This window comes from Pinus tabuliformis, chromosome J (genome assembly GCF_031772625.1).
Source record: "Pinus tabuliformis cultivar Carrire ecotype Pingquan chromosome J, CPIR1, whole genome shotgun sequence".
NCBI lineage: Eukaryota > Viridiplantae > Streptophyta > Pinopsida > Pinales > Pinaceae > Pinus > Pinus tabuliformis.
The window spans coordinates 1,086,683,112-1,086,696,755 of record NC_142295.1 but is presented as its reverse complement, the minus strand read 5'-3'; the positions used below and the strand labels follow the sequence as shown (position 1 = coordinate 1,086,696,755).

General features: G+C 35.6%; 1 long non-coding RNA gene across 1 annotated transcript in view; it reads right to left on the bottom strand.

The window, feature by feature from the left end:
- LOC149230780 (uncharacterized) overlaps nucleotides 1–2,083 on the bottom strand; it is a 58,973-nt gene extending 56,890 nt beyond the window's left edge. The window contains exon 1 of the long non-coding RNA XR_016248023.1: nucleotides 1,799–2,083. This is a non-coding gene — a long non-coding RNA (uncharacterized LOC149230780). The remainder of the gene's footprint in view (nucleotides 1–1,798) is intronic.
- Between the last annotated feature and the right edge of the window lie 11,561 nt (nucleotides 2,084–13,644).

Below are 13,644 nucleotides of genomic sequence, written 5' to 3'. Positions count from 1 at the left end.
AATTATTCAGCATATGAACTACAGATCTGATCCCCAGATGAACTAATCACTCTCTCTAATAATTAGGAGCTAAGTCTCTTACACACATATATCCCTTGTGTTTCGTTTTGGGGTCAATGTGTCCCTTATTGGACACTTTTATGTGTCTACCCATGAGATATATCAAAAATTAGAAGTACAGAAAATATGTATATAGACTATAGAGTGCCATTTTTTTTTAATTACAAAAAATTTGATACAACTAGTCACTTTATTTAAATATATTAGTCACTTCATTAAACACTCAAGAAATTAGAGTATTCAATAATGAAGTTTGAACCACAGAGTGTTTTTTTCTTCATTGAGTTATTTGATGTCATTAAAATCAAAATGTATTACATAGATACTGATACTATGAGTGGGAATGCCAATGGAAAAATATAAAATTTGGTAGATACAAGATGCTGATATTTTCTTTCTCGAGCTTGATGTCCTATTATAGCATGGGGTATTTATAGCACAGACAACTCTATTTGCAGCAGATGGAGCAGTAACAGAAGTAGATGGAGTTGGAGGAAAAGCAGCAACACAACATTAACATTCTTCCTTATCCTTTGACCTTTACCAGTGCCCTTAATGATTGAGCCATGATTTTTGTGATATGAATAATGAAAAAAGCTGCTATTAGAAAAAATGACAAATCTAAAAAGTTAAAATGCCTTCGAATCTCCCAGAATCCCTTCAAATTTGATCTTTTATCTTCACCTCCACAAAGTTAGAGCATTTTCCTGTTGCTGAAAGTGAAAAAAAGGGGGAGGAAATGTCTTTTATGGCTTATATTTTGGCCCCTTGCGTATCTGAAACCTTGGGACACCCTAGGGCACACACATACTAAAAAACAGGACAGGTGTCAAACTCATGTTCTAACATGTGACATGTCCAACATATGGGTATGGACACGCAGGCTTTGCGAACATGTTGTGTTTCTTGGATTGGCTTACCATTCAATATGGTTCCAGCTCAATTTAGGTAACTAGCTCTTTATCTTAACTCCAAATCTATTAACCACTCAAAAAAAATTAAAAAATCTAAAAATATTGCTTGAGAGATCCAGAATTAAAATAAACCTATTTTTAACATTAAACACTAACTAAACTAACTAAGATAGACACAAAATGATCTTCCCCACCCAGGCACCACACTTATCTTAGTGCAATAAACCAATACTCATAATAATCAAGGTTCATATCTGAGCCTCACAAAATTTTAGATCTCTGTGTTCTATTTCTTATGTGACCATCTTCCAACATGGTTCATTAATGCAAACCAATCTATATGTGTTATTTGGAAGTGCTCCATGAAACGTTGTTAGAGTTGGATAGCACACAGTGGACTTCATTCGGAAATCCCCATGTCTCGGAGTTCACCGTTTCAAGCTCATTTTAGTAATATGTATGTCAAAGTCATCCTTTTGAAACCCATGCCATTCTAGTAGGACAAACCTTCACAATCAGAATAGTATATCACCCTCAATAATGAACCAACGGCCCCATTGGCCGATCTAAATGACATTAAGAAATCTGCAACCTAGATTCTAAAAGAGGTGCTTTGAATTAGGGTACTCACGCGCCTACTAAATTGGTTTACACTTGTGCCTGGGACTAATTCAAAAACTTAAATCACCGTTAAAGAAAAAGAGGTGCGGCCCGCTTATACACAAACAAATAAAAATGGGAATAATTAAAAAAAGCAGTAGAGGACGAATAAACAAAGTACATGAGGCTGCCGATACTGTTTATAATCTAATACGGTTACTCACATGATTGATGGAATGGAGGAGTTGTGCGCCCAAAATGCTGAAGCGGTCCGTCCGGGCTCGATGCCCTCAAACACAATAATTAGGCATCCAGACAGTATAGACCGAGAGGCTGTGGCAAAAATTTTTATCTCTGAACTTGTTTTTCTTAAAAAGCGTCAATGTGCAAATATTCACCATAAGCATACTCAGTTATCCTTGGTTTGGGTTGTCGTCGGATCTTCTTTTCCAGTAATGTTTGGAAATTTGTGTTTGTGTTTGTTTTTGAGATAGGGATTCATAAGGTTTATTCACTGCCAAATTATTATTTGCATAGTCGATCTCTATTTTTTATTATTATTAGTATTGGTTGTGTGTAGACAATCATATTAAATAGTATTGGTTGGGCCGTTTATTATCAATTTGAATTGGAAAATGATTGAATTGGAAAAAGCAAAAAAAAAGAAATTAATGGTTTCATGACTAATTTTAGTCTCGTGGACCTTAAAATCTTAAAATATCATTTCATTTCATATGCCTCTGTGAAAATTGCATTGAGTAATGTTCTATGCTAATTTTTGTGATATGTCTTATAATTTTATTTTGTACTTATGGAAAATGTTAAAAATGGAATTTTATTTTAAAGTTTAGAAATTTTGGTGAATTTTACTAGTCTTTAATATGCAAACTATAAAATGATTAGTGACATTTTGTAACAATATTCATATTTCTAATGATTTTATATAGTTTCTATAAAATATTGGTGATTTTTAAGGTAAAATAATTTTATTAAAATTTGGGCAAATCATTTGAAAAAATGGAAATTGTCGAATTTTTTTTTTAAAGCTTGGAAAAGTAACCCACCTACGAATATTAGCCCCTAAAATTTTCCTTGTTTGTACAGTATTAGTATCATGTATAATTTACATTGCATTGGCATTAAATTAAGTGAATCTCTTTAAATCAATAGTCTTTGCAAGCATTATGTTAATTTTGTTGGGAGAAATTAATGGTGATTATGTGTCAATGAACTTTTTGTCCTTTGGTACTGATGCAAATTTTAGCAAATTTGATGTCAAAATGTCTCCATCATTTGATTAGGTACCTACTCTAACCAACAAAGTCACTTTTATGACGAGTGTAGCAAATCTTGGGTAGTGTTAGTTGTTTAAGCTATGGATAAGCCAAAAAGCATTGACTTGCAGCGTTCATATCTCAAATAGTTTTTCTAAAGAAAAAAACATATATTTTACTGTGGAATAAAATGAAATACATGTTCTAAAAGTGCACCTATCACATTACAAAATAAGGAGGAGAACAATCATATCAACATCCCCTTCATTGTTTGCTTGTTCATTATCTCACTATATCACTAACTCGCCAAAATGATATTTCAAAAAAGAAACTTACAGTACTCAAGAGTATTGAAAATGCAGCAAGAAAGTCTCAATTTTGATTTTTACCTTAATTAAATTAAGGAAATTTGAAATTCCATATTAGTAGACAACTTGGAGTTAACTGAGGTGACATAGCACTTGTCACTCAGTTAAGAACACTTGATTCGAGTTAATGAGTTGAGGTTAAGTTCACTTATGTTGATTCCTAAAAAATAGGAGTATAGCTCAATTAATTCGAGTTAGGGGCATGAAGTTTAGTTGTGTGCAGTGGGTTCCTAAATTTTAGGAGCCTAGGTTGAGTTAATTTCAGTTGTAACAATTTAATTCAGTTAAATTGAGTTATGGTCAGTTAAACTAGTTCTAACTGATGGAGGAACTAGTGGAAGGTCAAGTTGTGGAAGTGGAACTTCAACCACACTGAGTGATCGTCCAAATAACTAATCAATCAGCCTAAATTAGCTCATGCGTGCAGAGAATTTGAGTTACCCAGATGAGATTGGAGTGTAAGGGCAATGTACTATCAGTTGTAAACTATTCCAAGTTGTATAGGTGGTGCATGCAGTCAGAGAATTGACCTAAAGGAATTGCACAATCCAGAAGAGGGAACTTCCTAATTAATAGGGGCCTAATTCCCAACGCAAGGAATTAGGAGAGTGGAGGGCTTGAAAAATAGTTAAGTGTTGGCCAGGTTCAATCAATCAGGTAGAGGATAGAAGATACAGGTGCAGGTTGACTCAAGCTTGAGCAAGCATATTGCATTTATCTGGATTATTTGATTAATGCAATATAGATCGTAAGGGGTTTTTAGCAGTTGTTTTCTCCTATATAAATCTTTGTGCATGTGTGATGTCTCCTTTTGCATGTTTATGATTCTTGTTTTAAATGGTGAATTAACTTCCGCATTTGAGTAGAGTAGCTTCAAGTCTTGTGATTTAGTAAATGTCATGAGCAGTTTTGAATCTACACATTAATTTCTATATGGTAACAGAGCTAAAATCGTTGTAGAGTAGAGATTTCGAAGTTGTCATTGCAGGAAATTCGAATTTGAAGATTGTTGGGCCACCAAATTAACATTCACTTTCACTCTATTTTTCACCTTTATCCTTATTTTGTCACCTCATTCCATCACATTATCATTACATAACCCTGCATTATCATTACTACATGAGTTCACATTTACGTTTTCCAAAGTTATTAATTTCATGTATTTAGAGTGAATTTGTGATTAAAAACTAGAAAATAACATGTATCTATTTATACCTAAAAGTGGCTTGAGTTTGGTGACATGTGTAGGTCATTTGGAAGCTTCCAAGGAACCCTTATGTGGCCTCCAATGCACAGATTCGAATTTCAACTTAAGAGGTGGACCATATTCCAAGGAGATCTCGATGTGTCATGGGATTTGTATCTAGTATTGGGGGATAAGTTGAGACAAGTATGGATCTAGTAGATATTTAAGGGATCTACATTTATTGAGTAGATATCCTTAATTCATGTATAAATAGGAGGAGCATCCTTCAAAGGAAGCCAACAGTTGTCAGTTATTCATTAGCATCAAAGTATGATTGTTCATTCAACATGAATAATATCATTTTCTTGCAATTATGAGTTATGAATGTTGCTTGATTCTTAAGGAATGATCGTTGTTCATGTGTGCTAATTGAGGAATGGACAGATCTCCATCAACCACAATTCGCATACATTTGTAACATAGTTTAATTTCTATTATTTCCTTTCATACATGTGTGATTTACTTTCCGCAAGTTTGTTTTGTTATGTGAAGATTGATTTCCTTTCAGTCCCTAGTTTTTATGTGAGAAGGACAATCAGGACTCTTGAACAAGAGACTCTTCTCCATGAGCTAAGAACTGAACTGAAAACAATATTTACTTGCTTTCATTTATATGCTTTCTTTCCTGCTTTCTTATATGTTTGGCAATGTTATTATAGAAAGATTGTAGAAGGGCAACCAGGACTCTTGAACAAGAGACTCTTCTCTGGCTTCTAAAGTAAACTAATTCCATTGATCAAACATTTTTATGCTTTCATAAAATAGATCTGAATCTTTTCTTTTCAAAATAGTTTAGATTTGTAATATGCATTTCCATTATTTGCATTCTAAACAAACTTTATACAACAATTTTATCTGAGGTCCCATATATTTTGGTTTGCTTCTAAGTTTACAAAACCCCCGGGTTGACAAATTAAATGAAAGGAATTTAGCATACTATTAAATGGCCCTACAAAGATCAATGTTGAAGGTTTTCTTCGGGACTGAGAAGATGGATTTAATGGACTCAGGCTCGAATATGCCTTGGAAGGAACCTCAAACTTTGTTGCATGGAGGCAGTATTGGATGATAATGGGTTGCTAGAATACATCAAGACAAATGTAGCAAAACCCCAAACATCTGATGCCCAAAAACTTTCTCAGTGGAAGAAGGATGTGGCCATAGCAAGGAAAATCATATTAGAGGGAGTTCGGTATCATATTGTCTCGAATCTCCACAGAAAAGAGATGTTGTTCATGATGTGGAAAGCATTGACTGAGTTGTTCGAGAAAAATAGTGACCACAGGAAGCTGGCACTCAAGGACAAGCTTCGAAGTATCAAGATGCAAAAGAACGACTCAATCTCGCAATACCCGAGCAAGTATATACAGTGTCGTGATGAGATTGGCGGGGTCAGTGTTAATGTCCCTGAAGAAGACTTGGTAGCTCTAGCCCTTTTGGGCCTTCCTAAAAGTTGGCATAGCTATCAAGATTCGGTAAATGGTAGAGAGAAACTACTGAGTTGGGAGCGGTTATGGTTTGATCTAATGCAAGAAGAAATAAGGTGGAATATTAGAGATGGGACCTCTTCCAAAAAAGAGGAAGAGTACTTTGCATTAATCAGCAAGGTAAAGAAGGTTAAGGGGAAGAAGTCCCAAGGTGAGTCTCATTCCAACCAAGAGGGCAAGCAGAAAGACTTGTTCAAAATCAAGTGCTTTCATTGTCATGAATTCAGGCACTATGCCACGAAGTGTCCACAAAAGAAGGCAAGAAAGAAGGAGCCTACAATAGCAACAACAAGTGAAGCTTTGGCTTCATAGTTCGAGCTTGACTTCACTCTCATCGCATGCATGACAAGCACAGTTATGGAGAGCAGGTGGTACTTGGACTGTGGTGCCTTGTTCCACATGATGGGGAATATATACTTTTCCAGTGACTTGGAGGAGAAAGATCTCCATATGAACATTGAGTTTGAAGACAACAAAAGGTACAATGCAACTAAGATTGGTACAATCACCTTTTAGAGGGAGTCAGGCTCCCCTCTCAAACTCAAGGATGTGATGTTTGTTTCAAGTCTAAAGAATAATCTTATCTCCATTGCAATTTTGGAAGACCATGGTTATGATGTGATCTTTAGCAAAGGAAAGGCATTCTTGAGACACATAGCCACGGGACAAGTGAAGCAAATCGGGGTTCGAGTCAAGGACTTGTATGTACTTAAGGTAGAAGATGCATGCAAAGCCTTCAAGAGCAAGGCAGAGACTAGAGATTTGGTGGTTGAGAGGGAGAATGTTAGACCTCTCAACATGCAACCTCAGAAGAAGCCTCAGGAAGTTGTGGAGCAGCCACAAATGGAGAAGCATACATGAGGAAGAGTTGAGATATCCACTCAAGCAGAGACCTCCAGCAGGGGGAGAGTTCGAGCCAAGTGAGAAGAGGGAGCACATGTAACCATACCCCCAGGTGTGTGGTGGGGTGATGTGAAACCCTAGTCCAAGATTTAAAAAAAATTGGGTAGGATCCATTGAGATGTTCCCCTCATGGATCATTACCTTGCTACAGGGGCCCACAATATTCAGTAGAAGGAATATCAATGTCAGTTAGATACTGAGGAGTGCAGAGGAGTGTTGACAACAGAGTAAGAGGCTCAGTAGCAAAGTCAGCAGCAGCACAGTTTTCCCAGTAGTTAGTTACAAACATAGTTGATTTAGTCTTTTTTTTGGATGCTTCTTAGTTTCAAGTGTTGCATGAGTAGCAACAACAGTGAGAGGTGTTTCATGCAGTACATTCCAAAGGTGCTAGATCGGGGTAGTTGAGAATCCCTTTCTTGCGAAGAGGGAGTGTTGAAAATGCAACGAGAAAGTCTCAATTTTGATTTTTGCCTTAATCAAATTAAGGAAATTCGAAATTCCATATCAACAGAAAACTTGGAGGAGTTAACGAAAGTGACATAGCACTTGTCACTTAGTTAAGAACACTCAATTCGAGTTACTGAGTTGAGGTTTAATTTACTTGTGTTGATTCCTAAAAAATAGGAGTCGAGATCAGTTAATTCAAGTTAGGGGAATGAAGTTTAGTTGTGTGTAATGGGTTCCTAAATTTTAGGAGCCTAGGTTGAGTTAATTCCAGTTGTAACAATTTAATTCAGTTAAATTGAGTTATGGTCAGTAAAACTAGTTCTTACTAATGGAGGAACTAGTGGAAGGTCAAGTTGTGGAAGTGGAACTTCAACCACACTGAGTGATCATCCAAATAACTAATCAATTAGCCTAAATTAGCTCATGCATGCAAATAATTTGAGTTACCCAGTTGAGATTGGAGTTCAAGGGAAATGTACTATCAGTTGTAAAATATTCCAAGTTGTACAGGTGGTACATGCAGTCAGAGAATTGACCTAAAGGAATTGTGCAATCCATATGAGGGAATTTCCTAATTAATAGGGGCCTAATTCCCAAGGGAACAATGCAAGGAATTAGGAGCTTGGAGGGCTTTAAAATTGGCTAAGTATTGGCCAGGTTCAGTTAGTCAAGCAGAGGATAGAAGATACAGGTGCAGGTTGTGCTCAAGCTTGAGCAAGCATATTGTATTCATCCAGATTCTATGATTAATGCAATATAGATAGTAAGGGGTTTTGAGCAGTTGTTTTCCCCTAGATAAATCTTCTTGCATGTGTGATGTTTCCTTTTGCATGTCTAATATTCTTGTTTTAGATGGTGAATTGACTTCCGCAGATGAATAGAGTAGCTCCAAGTCTTGTGATTTAGAAAATTTCAAGACCAGTTTTGAATCTACACATTAATTTCTATAAAGAGTAAACAATCTTTATTCAATCTATTACAGTGTTTTATAGGCGTCCATAAAAAGATATTCCAAACATACTAAACTTTAATTTGGTATGCCCAACAACAAACTAGAATCAAAATGATACTTAGAATAAAAAATGCATTGTGGCATTACAGTTTCAGTGATGATTCCTTCGATGCATTCCATAAAAATGAATCTATCTAGCGATCAGTTGAAGATGCCCTACCTCCCACACTTGATAAAGTATGTACACTAGTGTGTTCAAATCTCTATACATGTGCACAAACAAATCATTTGGAGTTTTCTTTAAATTGCCCTACCAATTCCTGAAGTGCCAAGTTCTAAATTTGATGTTCGTTAGTCAACTCTTTTATAACTAGTTGTCAATCTTCATATATCTAAATATGTGATACTTCTTGATCAAGCACCAACTCCATGATTTCTTTGGTTGTCATCCACTTAGCAAAATGGCTTGTTCCAAGCCCTACATTTGGATGATTTTTTATAAAATGATTGTCACTATAATACAAAATGCCCCAAATGCTACATATATGCTTAAGACCTTGGAAAGGTCGAGAGGTAATTCTTGTTCACTAATAATTCGCCCACTTATCAAGTCATTCATATCTCTAAGTTTATGTATGGTTCATTACATTAAATATTGCCTTCTAAGTGTCATGTTGTTCTTGTGTTTCACTACTTTACAACTCGACTTCTTGCAATTTGACTTTGCATGTTTTTGTGCAATTGCTAGTTAGAAATTTAGAATTTCTTCAAAATGTGCATATTGTTAAATGTATAGGTTATTTTAGTTTTTTATTTAGATGCTTTGTTTTGTTTTGTTTATTATTGATGTTCAGTGTTTTTACATTGATCAAAGTGAAATTTTTTGAATATACATTCTTCGATATTAGTCATAGAACTTTTAAGTCATGCGTGTGTGAGAGAAATAAATCATCTAATATGAATTTCATTTTAATTATGGAATATCCATTTTTATTGTGGATTTTTTAAGGATGGGGAAACATGTACTTGGTTCTTTTAATCCTTGTCGGTGCTTATTAGACCTGGGTTTAAGATGTTACATGTCCATTTTTTTAAGCATTAAGAAGCTTGTTTTTGGTTTTCTAATCCCTCTTGGTGCTTAATAAACATGGGTTTAATATGTCACATCTTCATTTATTTAAGCATTGAGAAGCTTGTGCTTTGGTTTTTCTTATCCCTCTTGGTGCTTAACATACCCAGGTTTAAGATGTCACATGTTTATTTTATAGAGATGTCTCAACAGAGCTTAGTTGGTTAGTAAAGCAAGGTGTTGTTATTCACCCCACGAATGTTTGAATCCCCTTGATACACAATCACCCCTTGTGGGCCAACATGTGTTTAGAAACAAATCATCCAAATGAAATTAGAGCCAAATATAATCTTTGGGTGACTTTAACATAATAAATTCATATAGACATGGATGGATTTCGTCACATGTGAGACATATCTATGTCATTGTAATATCCCATATTAGATGGTGTTGCTTGCTCATGTTAACTAGAAGCATTTATCCAAATGAAAATGTCCTAAGAAGGTGGCATTAAATCAAGTTATTGTGTCTCAAATCACATAATTTGAAATACGGTCACTATTCATTAAACAAATAAGAATAATTAGTTATTAGCATGTAAGGAGGGATGGTGTAAAATTTTTGCAAAAAGGAGCAAATTGTTTACTAAACAAGTTCACAGATGTCGAAGATCATTGAGTGGAGTGATGGAATTATTCACAAGGGACATTTTGGTGTGAATGTAAGCAATTTTTTAAGCCATGTAGACAAAATCATTGTCAATGCATCTAGATTGTCATCTCTTCAAATTATAATTGTCCATTAAACCAAGGGGCACAAGAATTTATGTTACTTCTACGAAGAAAAGATGCAATTTGGTTAGTGAAATTCAATAGCCTTTTTCTAATTGGAGTTTGATAGATTATACCATTGAACTTTATAACAAAACATAGCAAACAAATAATGACAGAAATCTCCCTTAATCAAGCATATGTTGTTATTCATATGCCTTTTTGTGGAGACACTCTCAACTTATTATTAGCAATACTCTAGAATTGAAGAACATGGCTTTTGAAGAGAAAAAAGAGAAAAAGGAGAAAAGAAAAAACAAGAGAAATATGAGAAACTATAATGATTTGTGGACTCATTGGTAAAAGTAATTATATCTTTCAAAAAATAGTGCTAATATTTTGATGACAAAAACTAAAAGCATGTATTATAATCAACTTAATCTTGCTAGTCCATGATAGGTGCTCTAATAGCAAACAATAACATCATTGAATTTTTAATAGAGAAAATATTCAAATTTACAACCCTTTATTTATTGAGTATAGATGTAATGAGAGTTAAATTTTAGCAAGAAAAGACTTCATTTGACTTGTGCCTTAGTCAAATGGAGAAATTCAAATTTCCACAACAGCATGATGACTTGAGTTGCAGTTAGCATGAGTGACATGGCCAAGTCATTTAGTTAAGTCAATCAATTCGAGTTTGTGGGCAAGAAGTAGAGTTGTGCATGAGTTGATTCTTGAGATCTAGCAATCTAGTGGAGTTATTGTTAGTTAAACCCAGTTATATGAGCTCTAGTCATGAATAGAGTTAATAGGAGTTCAGTTGAGTAGTGGTAATTGTTGCTAACTCTCTGATCTCTCAATTAACTAATCAATTTACTAAAAATATCCCTAGTCATGCATGCAACTTGAATTGCTTAGTTGAGTTGGAGGAAAAGGCACATTGTAGTTATCGATTGTATACTAGTTGAGTGTACATGTTTTGCATTGGAGCGAGTGATCAATTCCTCTAGGATTTGTGCAAGGAAATAAGGAATTTCCCTATCTTTTAGGAGGTAATTTCCTCAAGGATTGTGTAAGGAAATAGGAGGATGGTTGAGGCCTATCTTGGCTAAGTGTTGGTCAGGGAAGGTTAGAGAGAAAGATATTAGTATTGCAGTGTAGGTGTACATTTCTAGGATTGAAGTTGTCATTGTAATAGATCCATATTCTCATCTGATTTGATATAAAATAGAGGATGGTTTTTTCCCAGTTGGGTTCCCCAATAAAAATATTGTGTTCATTGTGGTTGAATAGCTGTATGTTATTGCATGTGTTTCTATTGTATGTTTTTCTTTTTGCAGATTAAGTAGAAGAAAATTGTGTCCATTGTTTTCAATTTGAATTCATTAGCAGCTGCAAATTTCGAGCTATTTCTACATGGTATCCGAGTTATTGAATACTACATAGAAACTAGGTTCCAAATCTTCTCTTAAAAAAAAAATGATTTGCAAGTTTTTTTGGGGGGGGGATTTTCTTCAGTGTAGGAACAATGTTTTTCAATGGATTGAAGCTTGAGTATGCATTAGAGGGCACCTTGAATTTTTGTGCTTGGAAAGACATGATGGAAGTTGTGTTGGATGACAATGAAGTATGGGTGTACACACAAACTAATATCCCAAAACCACCAACATCAGATGCACGACAGTTGGCCCAATGGAAAAAAGACACAACAAAACACAGAAGTATTATCCTAAAGGGAGTCATATATCATGTGGATTTGAATTTGCATGGAAAGGAGATTCAATTTGCAATGTGTAAAACTATCTCAGATTTATTCCAGAGCAGCATTGATGCTAGGAAATTGGCATTGAGATATAAAATTAGGAGCATTCGAATGCAGAAAAATGAAACCCTTCCTTAGTGTATCCAGATTCATTGAAGTCAGATAAGAACCTGGAGGAGTAGGAGAAAATGTTCCATCATCTGAACTTGTGAGGTTAGTGCTCCTTGGCCTTCCAAAGTCCTGGAACAACTATCATGATTTCGTCAATGGAAGAGACAAGCTCCCATATTGGGAGAGACTATGGTATGATTTGGTGCAGGAGCAGATTAGAAGAAACACTGGAGATGGTCTCACATCCAAAACTGAAGAGGAAGAAAATTTTTCTCTAGTAAGCAAAGGAAAGAAAGCCAAGGGCAAGAAGGCCCAAGGTAAGGAAAAATCCAACCAAAACCATGGTAAGAAGAAATATATCGGTAAAATTAAATGTTTTCACTGCCATGAATATGGACACTATGCAATCAAGTGTCACACTATGCAATCAAGTGTCCACACAAGAAATCCGGGAAGAAGCCTGCAAGAGCAGCAAGAGGTGATGCTCTCACATCATAATTCGAGATGGATTTCACCCTCATTGCATGCATGTCAAGTACTATACAAGGCAGTGTATGGTACTTAGATTTTGGTGCTTCATTTAATATGACAGGAAGTAAGGAGTTCTTCAGCAACCTGGAGGAGAAGGACCTAAAATTACGCATAGAAATTCGAGATGATGGGAGGTATATTACCAAAGGGATTATAACTGTCACCTTTAATAGGGAGTCAGGCTCCCGTCTTCACCTGAATAATGTAATGTATGTGCTTGGTCTAAATAAAAATTTAGTTTATGTAGTTGTACTTGAAGATCATGGATATGATGTGGTGTTCAGTAAGGGGAAAACTTATCCGAAGCATGTTGCTACTGGAAAAGTAAAACAAATTGGTGTTCAGGTTACAAATCTCTACAATATAGAGGTGGATGCATGCATTGCATTGAGTAGCAAGGAAGAACATGTTCAAGGCCGAGATGTTGGAGAGCTCTGGCATAGGCGCATGGGACACCTACACCATGGAGCTTTGAAAATAATCCAGCAGATCACCACTAGACTTCCAAAATGCACCCTTGATTAGCATGATGTTTGCAAGGGATGCACTGTTGGAAAATATATCAAATCATCCTTCCAAGGTCAATATAGAAAAGTTGGGGCCATCTTGGAGTGAGTTCACTCAGATGTGTGTGGACCGTTTTCTATAGTCTCAGTTGCAACGCACAAGTATTATGTGATTTTTGTAGATGATTTTACGCGCAAATGATAGATATGTTTTATGAAGAAGAAAGATGGAGTTTATTCAAATTTTGTTGAATTCAAAGCCTTAGTTGAAAATGAGACTGGACAAAAAATTAAATCCCTGAGAAGTGATAATGGAGGAGAGTATGTGCCTAATGCCTTCAAATAATTGTGTGCCAAAGAGGGTATTAAAAGGGAGTTCACTGCACCTCACAACTCACAACCAAATGTGGAGGAGCAGAGAGGAGGTAGAGTGGAGGTACTCACTCACACAAAGTCTTACAAATAAGGGAGGAAGAGAATCAGGGAGGCAGACAGATTGGTGTAGGATGCTTGGGAGCATGTTGGAGCTCCTGGATACTTACGTAGATAGAGGAGATCACCAGAAAAATATGTATAATATATGGCACTCATGACATAATTGATTGATTTTGAGCCTTCTTCATTTGAAGAAGTAGTTTCCC